Source organism: Barbatula barbatula (genome assembly GCF_947034865.1).
Source record: "Barbatula barbatula genome assembly, chromosome: 16".
In the NCBI taxonomy this organism is placed as follows: domain Eukaryota; kingdom Metazoa; phylum Chordata; class Actinopteri; order Cypriniformes; family Nemacheilidae; genus Barbatula; species Barbatula barbatula.
Genome location: NC_136779.1, coordinates 12,437,074 through 12,447,345, shown reverse-complemented (window position 1 = coordinate 12,447,345; position 10,272 = coordinate 12,437,074). Strand labels below are relative to the sequence as shown.

The 10,272-nt window shown below is 45.9% G+C and overlaps 1 pseudogene across 1 annotated transcript; it reads right to left on the bottom strand.

Annotated features, from left to right (window-relative positions):
- Nucleotides 1-3,772: 3,772 nt before the first annotated feature.
- Nucleotides 3,773-7,676, bottom strand: LOC306905924 (interferon-induced protein with tetratricopeptide repeats 1-like; annotated as a pseudogene). Its single transcript has 2 exons — nucleotides 7,357-7,676; nucleotides 3,773-4,323 (listed from the first exon to the last, which is right to left on the bottom strand). The product of its transcript is annotated as an interferon-induced protein with tetratricopeptide repeats 1-like (transcript).
- Between the last annotated feature and the right edge of the window lie 2,596 nt (nucleotides 7,677-10,272).

Sequence of the window (10,272 nt, the reverse complement as noted above, 5' to 3'; positions counted from 1 at the left end):
TTTACTGTCACCAAAATCATTAATCCAGTGGCAGTTCGCCTCAAACTACCTCCGGCATACAGGAGAATTCATTCCATCTTCCATGTGTCAAAATTAAAACCCGTGTTTTATTCTCGCATTAACCCGCCAGCCCCGGTTACAATCGACAGGTAAGGGTGTCTGGGAATGCCCTAGGAGGGGGGTACTGTCACGGTTCATGAATTCACTGCCTTTTATCCTTGATTAGTTGATTAGTGTGAGGGTGTCTTCTGATCGTTACTCATCAGTAGTGGCAGCTGATCCCAATCTAATTCACCTTTATATTCTCGGTTGTTGGTGTCCTCTGTTGTCAGAACCTTGTGATGTGCACAGTGACTGTTCCTGTCCCGTTTTGGCTGTGATGTGTTCCTGTGGAGTTTTCTTTGTGTCTTCGTCTCCACTCCTCTTCGTCAGTATGCTGGACTTTGGACCATCACTTTGGATATCCTCCATCACCTGCCGGTTCTCTATTGAGGTCCCTGAGTCACTCCCCGCCCCAGTGTGTCGTGTTTAGGACTCTGACCGTGCTGTTTATTATTTAATAAACATACTTTTACCTACTATTGTCTTCTCTCTTGCATCATGACAGTAACCATGTATGAGCTGTGTTGTGGCAAAGCTGTATTTGGACTTTATACAGGCGAAATATTAGAGTGTAAATCCTCTCATTATTTTACAGTCACTCAAAGTGTGAGTGTATTACTTATCATGTATTTACGCTCTATTCAAGTCTTAGATTTGACCCCGGTGAGCAATATGCTGTATGATTTTACAGTGATTATTGAATGAATTACTTATTTGATGGCTGGCGGCGTCTATGAGCGATGGAGATTGATATGAGAGTTGTTGGCTGTCATACCCACACCGATTGCCTTGACCCGGGTGACCTGCCTGGTGATCTAGTTATGTTTGTTCAGTTGCATAACAGGCACTACTGGGCCTCATTTCCCCCTTCCAGACTCTCAAAATCTACATAGCTATTCAGTATAACAGTCCTATGAAATCAGCAACCTCTGCATTGGACTTTAAAGCGTGTTTTGTTCTGCATTAATGTGTGATCTTTAAAACACAATCTGTTTACTGTGTCCTGTACAGTGGCGATCCGTGACTCCTCTTCGCCACTGGTCATGTATGTAACGTATATGACGTATATAACTTTTCTGTTTCAGATGCATCTCCATATTCTTTGTTAAATTTCAAATGCACTTTGCAAGAGATTACTCTGGGACAGAGTGGATTCATTTATTAGTGGACTGCAAAACCATGTCGCAGTAGACCTCGAGACTCATCAGACCAGGCAACATTTTTCCAATCTTCTATTATCAAATTTTGGTGAGCCTGTGCGAATTGTAGCCTCAGTTTCCTGACTTTAGCTGTCAGGAGTGGCACCCTGTGTGGTCTTCTGCTGCTGTAGCCCAACCCAAAATCCCAGTAGATCAGCAGTTTCTGAAATACAGCTAAAGCGCAAGTTCTGCCGGGAAGACTCAATCTCGCATCATCCACTACCAATCAACACCTAACCAATCACACCCCAACATGGAATATAAAAGATCGCCACTTACCCCTTTCTACGTCCGCAGTCGAAGCAACAGTGATTCACAGTAATCCATCAGCTACGACTCGCAGACTTCGTTATGTCACAGAACGCATTTTGTGAATACACCGATTCCGACGAGGATTTCATCCCTACGACTCCTGCCAACGTGAGGCGTAGTTCAAGAATCCAATGTCGGGATTCTCCATGGGCCCAGTGGCCGTCAGAAGTGATCTTCAGCAAACTAGAGGCAGCAGGCATTCCAGCCGACCCCGATCTTTCCAGGGACGATCTGCTCGCGCTGACCTTCAACGCCCTGGGCGCCCCTCCCGCAACGGCCGACGCATCTCCGACAACATCAGCGTTACCAACCCAGCTCAAACAAGCCGGTAGGAAGCAAACCGTAAATCCTCTCCGCCTCGGCATTCCAAAAAGTGCCAGCAGCCCACAAAAACCTACTCTCCTCCGCAAGCATCCTGCGACGCCAACGATCAGCTGCTGCAGGCCGTTCGATCTCTGTCCGCCACCGTTCAAGGCCTACAAACAAAGATGGTGCATTTCGAGACAGCGCTCAGCAACCCAGGATTTAACATCAGGACGCAGTCCACACCATCGACCGACCTTCTCATCCCCGGAATATATGATCAACCAAGCATCCCGTCGACGTCTACCCCCGTAGCTACTCCAAATATCATCCAGACACCATTCCAGGACGCAACTGCTCCGCCGGCGACAACACATTTTTCCCTTGCCACCACCACCTCAGCCAAAGCTTTTGGAAGGCGATTCGTCCCTCCGGCAGCGGCTACGGTATCTCCCGCTCTAAGGAATAACATCATCCAAGGTAAGGACATTAACTTGGCTTTATTCCTACTCCCCTCGCCGGCAGCCGACAGGAAAATGGTCGAGTGCGGTGACGTGGTAGTCTTTCTCCGGACGTCCGATCCCAGACTCCAACGGAACCTGTCGTTCGGCGAATTCGTGATCGCTTTTGGAATTTACCGCGATATACTCTGCCAAGCTTACCCGGATAGAAGGGAGGAATTGGATATTTACTTAGGAACGATGGCAGATTTCAGCCAACGCTACGGGGGAACACTGTTCTACGAATACCACGCATCTTTCTCTGCTAAATCCGCATCTTTCATCTCACTTTTTAACTCTAGAAACGATTGGTCCATCGTAGACACGGAACTACTCGTTCCTCATTTTGGCGGCCACATGACACTCGCATGCCCCATTTGCAGCTCCCACGGACATTCGGCACAGTTTTGCCCTAAAACAATCGCTAGTCCACATTCGCCCGTAGTTCTCGGCGCTGGAAACGCTCAGACGCTAGGGGTCGGGACATCATAAATTTTAACGGCACTTCTCTTTGTAATAATTTTAACGAATCTGTCTGTTCTTTTCCCCAATGCAAATTCGCCCACGTATGTAGCTTTTGCAAAGACCCACACCCGAAATCCGTCTGCCCCAGAAGATTCAGGCCAGCTATCCGAGAGGAAGCCGGCGATCGGAAGAGAAAATTTTAATTAATCTCGTATCTACTCCCATTAAAGTCCCAATCCTCTCAAACTACCTATCGACGCACCCCGATAGATGCTTCGTAGATTGTGTCCGTTGACACTGGGACTTGATTTTTTATGTCCACTGGGTGGCGCTTTTGTGCATCCATGCGTATTTACTTTGTTTATTTATTGATAAGTTTAACTTGTTTATTTTTATATTTCAACTATTTTATGATGTTTATTTGACACATACCGAACATTATCGCTCATTTTGTACAATCGATTCCTTTATTAAAGGGTTTGCATTTATTTTATTTTTTGGCATTCCCATGATGCCTTATGGTACATGTCACTTCCGGGTTTTACCATTTTCGAGAGAAGAAGATGCGATGTTCCTTTAAAAGTATATAACGGGTTTATGAAGACATAAGAAGATTATAATCCACTCTTAACTCACAACCAGGCAAAGTGGTATGTAGATTTATTTTCTGTTTATGTATAAAATTAATGTCATGTTCTTTATTTAGATGAATGTTTTTCTTCTGTGTGTATTGTCCACTTAGTTCTACGGTGTTGGTATGGATATTGTCGTTGACGTCCAAGAGAAGCTGGTGTTGACGTCTTAAGTGTATTAAACATCTGTGAAAAGAACCTTGATCTTCGAGTTGTGACTAAGAGCGGAACAGTGGACAAGGCTGTCTAAAATACTTCATCAATCTGACCGATTTGTCCGCCCTAACTGTAGAGCTGCCAGCTGTGCCATTGTAACAATAAAGCCACTCTTGAGAGTGACGGCCTTTTCAAAATGAGAGATGCTCAAATCACGAAATCTCTGACTTTCAAATTTATCCTTTAATTGTTCTTTTTTCTTTTGGTAGCACAGAGCTAACTGATGGGGTATTAATGCTGAATCTGGAGTAACATCCAAAGCTCTTTTCAACAGGCCAATAGACCTGTCTACAGCTTGCCCATATTGTCTCAGGTATTTTCTCACATATCGAATCACATGTGGACTATCTGGAGACTTATCAAGAGCCCTTTCCACCAGATCCTCTGCTTCATCAAACAGCTTAGACTTTGCAAGTTTCAGAGCAAAAAGAAGCTTTGGTTCATCATTATCTGGGTCCGTTTCTATTTTTGAGTTGTTGAATTACACTTGTGCAGCACTTGTTTTCTGTTCTATAGAGTACAATGGCATAACCAGCATTCCACTCACCTCTTTCCGGCTCTAGCTCTAACACCTTTCTGAAACCATCTATAGCTCTGTTATATGTGGCCCGGTATGTGAGATAGTGACAACACCGGACACAGAATGAAAAATATATAAAGGGGTACTTTATTCCAGACTGCACTTGGAACAGCGCAGCGTTAATTAAGCAAAATTTCGGGAACTTCAAAGTAGAAAGGGTTGTGTAAAGTGAGTAAAATCAATAAAGTTTGCTTCTCACATCAAAATGAGTCTATCCCTCTTGTTCTCAGTTACCACATTAAATGACTCCATCACAAAACTAGGCTAGCTAACATAGACAACAGTAGCAGCCTCTCATTCTAGAAAACAAATGCACAAATAATTATAACATTTGTTAGCACAGAAAACCAGGAAAAGGTTACTTATGTTACATGCAAAGTACATGGCAATGAAATTAGAAATTACATTGAGTATTTGGAATACCTTTCAAAAATGATTAAACAATTTAACACCTAGACTTACATCAGCAAATAAACACTTGTACAACTTAAAACATTAAATGAATGATATTCAAACTTACTTTTCATCACCACTCTATAACCTGTAAACGCTTTCACAGTGAATGACACACTCGGTTTTCCCTCTGATATTTCAAACTAGCCCCAGACACACACTGAGGGCCTACACAGAGCACTCTTCTCCCCTCTTGATAAGGCAAAATAACCACAAATCAAAAACACTGGATCACATCAAATTATACACAAAATAATCTTAACGCTACGCTGGTATTGGTGATAGTTCATCACTTACGCTTCGATAAGAGTTGTGTTGTTGTGATTTCCCCACACAGAAATGACCGTCAATCACCATTAATCAACACAATACACAGCCATCCGGCCAGCAAACACTGAGGAGGACTTCCCAAACTACTAAAAGTGCATATTTCTCACTATTGTGGTTATAAAATCGACTTTTGTAGCCTAGATTACACAGCGTCCACATGAGCATCATCCGAAAAACCGTTGGGGAATCGCGCTCCTCTCAGACCACTCTCGCGACACTTCCATACAGTGACGTTTCTTAAAGGGCCAGCGTAACATTCCATCCATGAATGAGAAAAGCACTAAAACATTTTATATGTGCAGTTCACTTAACCAAGGGCTTTGATAACCAGTCCAGTGATTGACTTTAATAACTTTTGACCTGGTTACATATAGTATTCACGTGAAAATTTAAACAGGGCCCAGGCCTTCTCACCAACTATGTCATGATAAAGAACAGAAGGGCGGACAGGTGGTTTTGATTCTCTGATCTTTTGCATTCAGCGTACTGCTTCATGTGAAAGTGTAATAAAGCGAAGTTTCCATAAGTAACAATGAGTCTCTCGTCACAGTTGTCCCCATAATAATTTTTAGTGAGCTCCTCAGACTTCTGCAAGTTTGTAAAGGCTTCCTCATAAGAACCCAAGAGATACTTGACGTCTGCCAAAGAGTTGTGCGTGTGTGCGATCCCTGACTTCTGACCCAGATTTAAGTCACGATGCTGCTCGAGTCTTGTTAAATGATCAGTGATGTTTGTGTCTTCTTTTTTCATATCCCACGTGAAGTGACATTGCAGCTCTGCCAGTTCAGTTTCGGGAGGTTCATCTCTAGTACAACTGCATTTTTAAAATATATACATATAAGTAAAATAAAGTTAAAGATAAAGCTAATTATTAAGATAAAGATAAAGCTTAATATTAACAGTTCGACAAATGAAAGTGAAACCATAAAGGCAAAACCTACCTCATGTTCTGCATAACAATCAAAATATGCCAAAGGATTACAGCACTTTGATCAATAAATAAATTACTGTTAGTTTAGCATGTTTTTACGAAATCGAAAGTATCAATATTCTTTCCGCAAAAAGGTGTCAGTCTTTAGGTAATTGTTCTGACTAGGGATCACCAATGTAGCACTAAAAAAATACGAGGAAGCAGCATGAGATTTAAATTGCCAACGCAGCAGATTTAATCAAAAACTCAACAAACACTAGAACACTAGAACACAACGGAACGACCGCAATACAGGCTCCGCCTCCTTAAAGGGGCCATATTGCTTTTGTCTGAGTGAATGCAAGTTGTGAATTATGTAAGCGGGTCCTTTGTGTGTGAGGTGCTTGCATCTTCTACTACAAGAAGCTAAAATAATGATAAATAGGCAATGATTATGTGAAACAAATCGAATGTCATAATTTTACTGCATGGCCAGTCTGAGAGCAGTCTGCTAAATGACTAAATGTAAATATAAATGTAAAGATTGGAGAGGTTCTCATCATTGTCTCCATAACTTAAAGCTTTCTCATAGCACTCAATGGCTTGCCTCTTCTCTCCTTTCTCTTTGTGAATGAACCCTAGTATCCCATAAGCCTTTCCGTCCTGTGTGTTTTTATTGATGTGCTTCTGGAATTCAGCATACTTTCACACACTACTACACTCCTTCACCCATCGCCTTCTAATACCTTCTCATAAGGGCACTTCACAACTCCTTCCTGGTGGAACATTCTTCCTAATGCGGTCCGGTCAACCACATCTCTCACAAACTTCAAAAAACTACTTAAAACACACCTCTTTGGCGAATACTCGACAGACAAATGAAAAAAAAAACACTTACGTACTCGGTTACTAACGTAACCTTGGTTCCCTGAGATACGGGAAAGAGTACTGCGTAGCAGGACGATATGGGGAAAACTCCTTTTTCTCCGATGACTGAATTGCTTTTCAATAGTGCAGTGAAAACTGCACTATTGCCAGGAACGCAGTACTCGTTCCCGTATCTCAGGGAACCGAGGTTACATTAGTAACCGAGTACGTTCCCTATCGATACTTCACTCGTACTGCGTAGCAGGACGCTATGGGGAACCAGATATCCTCTATGGAGACATCCCTAGACCAGGCCCAGGAAGAGTATCGGCCTCTAGTGAAATGGGCTCTAATTCCTGTGGGACATTGAAGGCCCACAGAAGAATATGCCAGCGCAATAGCCTCAACTATCCATTTAGACAGTATATGCTTCGAGACCGGAGATCCTCTGGTGCGGTCACCGAAGCACACAAAAAGCTGATCTGACCGCCTGAAGGGGGCGGAACGCTCAATGTAAATTTTTAACGCTCTGACTGGGCAGAGCAGGTTCAGCTCCAGGTCCCGCTCGGAGGAGGGGGTCCCGCTTATGTAGGATGCCACCGTGGCGTCCCGTAGTACCGGCAGGAAGTAGCGACGAGCAGCCATACTGCCTGCATATCCAGGCAGCTGATGTGCAGACTTCTTTCCTGGTTTGACCAGTGGGCCAACCTGTTTTGGAGGCATCTGTCGTGACCACTTTCCGTCTGCATGTGGTGCCCAGAGGCACACCCTGCTCCAGCCACACGGGATCCTTCCATGGGGATCCATGGCTGGGGACAGTGCGCTCTTTGCAAGTTTGATCCTGAGCCCCAGGCATTCCAGATGGCTGAGGAGGAGGGATCTGTGGGACCTTCGCTCGTCCTCCGACTGTGCTAGATCAAGTCAGTCGTCGAGGTAGTTTAGAATGCGGATCCTGCTGCCTAAGAGGGGATAGAGCCGCATCCATGCACTTCGTGAAAGTAAGGGGAGCCTGTGAGAGTCTGAATGGGAGGACCATGTATTCGCCCTCGTAGGCGAATCTCAAGAATCTTCTGTGACGGGGGGCTATCTGGATTTGAAAGTACGCGTCTTTCAGATCCAGGGAAAAGAATCAGTTCTCTGGGTGTATTTGCGAGAGGATCTGTTTCAGTGTAATCATTCTGAAACGCCGTTTCCGTCTGCATGTGGTGCATGTGGCTAAATTCCTTATTTCCATGCACAGAACGTGTGAATTCGCGCTCTGCACTCGGGTGGGGATGACCCAGCAGAATCGCGGGGGTCGACGAGTAAACTGGAGTGAATATCCCTGAGATATTATCTCCAGAACCCAATTTGAAACACCGGGGATGGCAAGAGGCCCGTGTGGCAAGAGGTTGGGTGCAATGAGGAGGTACGCCGCCTTTTGGGGGCTTGACTCCTGATAACAGTGGAAGAGGGAGATTGCTCTTTTTTGACAATGTTTGTGTTTTATTGAATTTTTTGTATTGAACAGACCCTGCACTCACAACATGAAACAAAAACACCTTTTTGCCGGCACCCAGAACTGAACGGGGTGGTGAGCAGACACAAGAGCCTTCTTTGAAGGAGGTCCAGCTGTAGCGGGATCTGTTCCCTTCGTCTTCCTCACATTGTATTGCACAGGGTCCAGCGTGATCTTAGGCCGGGGTCCCTGCCATTGCAGGTGTGGGTAGCGTCTCCCTGAGTGGGAGCGTTTGCGTGTCTCAGCTCCCATAGCCTTCTGAGCAGCAGGGGTTTTCACCGGCTGCTGAGTCGTAGCTGGCCTGGGGTGAGCTGCTGAAGGTCTGGATCCGGGTCTTTTAGGCAGGAATTGCCTCATAGCCTGAGAGGATTTCATTTGCCGTGAAGCGTTCCGTGAATCCCTCCACCACCGGTCCGAAAAGGCCGGTAGTAGAAATTGGAGCATCGAGGAAGGGGACCTTGTCAGCTTCTTTGATCTCTGTGAGCGTCAGCCACAGATGGCGCTCGAGCACTACGAGACTGGCCATGGATCTGCCTATCGCCTGGGCCATGGCCTTGGTGTTGCGTAGCGCAAGATCAGTTGCGCTCTGTAGCTCCCTGAAGAGCGTGGGGTCAGGACTGGACTCGTCCATTCCTTGGAGGAGTTTGGCCTGGTATACCTGGAGCACTGCCATTGAGTGAAGTGCTTAAGCCGCTTGGCCGGAGGACGAGAATGCGCGTCCAGCGAGGGCCGAGGTGGTTCTGCACGGCTTAGAGGGATGATTTGCCTTCGCCGTCCATCCGATGGCCGTGGGCGGACACATATGTGCAGCCACCGACTCATCCAGGGGAGACAACTTCTTGTAGCCTTTTTCCTCAGCACCATCAATTGAGGTGAGAGCAGAGGAAGAAGAAGGTCGTAGACGGCCCGAATAGGGGGCGCGCCATGACTTTGTGAGTTTGTTGTGAACTTCCAGGAAGAACTCATGTTCTAGCAGTGAGAGCATTCAGTCTCTCGTCGTGCCCGTCAGCGGTGTGTAGGCGAGCCCCACACAGGTGACAAAGACGATGCGGCATTTGCAACAACACCGCAGGAAATTTGCTCTAGAAATGTGCTCTTTTAGTGTCGCCGGATAGCGACAGGGAGAAGACCGGCGCTGCTGAGTTGCGAATCCGCTCACTAGAAAAGCCTCTAAACAGTGAAGCCGCTGAGAAGCGAAGCCGCTGAGAAGCGAAGCCGCTGAGAAGCGAAGCCGCTGAGAAGCGAAGCAGCTGAGAAGCGAAGCAGCTGAGCAAGAGGTCGAATCCGCTGCAGGTGCTTTCTTGACGGCGAAGCAGTGAGTCTTGTGTTGCGAAGATCGAGTCGTCGCTGAAGGAGAAGAGATCTGAGGACACTACGGCGATGTGTCTGCTTATATAACCATAAGCCCCGCCCCTTTTGGCGGGTGCCATCGCCATTGGTCCGTGCAGCTTCGCTGCCATGGGTTTAAAGTTTTTCTTTTCTCTCACACCAATGGCCTTGCAGTTTTCACTGCACTATTGAAAAGCTTCAGTCATCGGAGAAAAAGGAGTTTTCCCCATAGCGTCCTGCTACGCAGTGCGAGTGAAGTATCGATAGGGAACCTCTTCTCTCAACAGGAAGTGGTCTAGCTTTTGTTGAAACTATTTACTTTGTATTAGCACCTAATGTAATATTGCTCTTTTATGACATTCCGCTTATTGCTCCTCAAACTCTGTGTAAGTCGCTTTGGATAAAAGCGTCTGCTAAATGCAAAACTGTGGCGAGCAGGGTGAGATGAGAGCCGTGAGGGATAGCGCGAGGCCGGTCACTTGAGTGATAACGAGTGTGCATGCACCGGTCTCGTATCTCTCACGGAGGAGCTCAGGAAGCGGGTCGGGGAACAGGACCAGGATTTTTTTTCCTCTC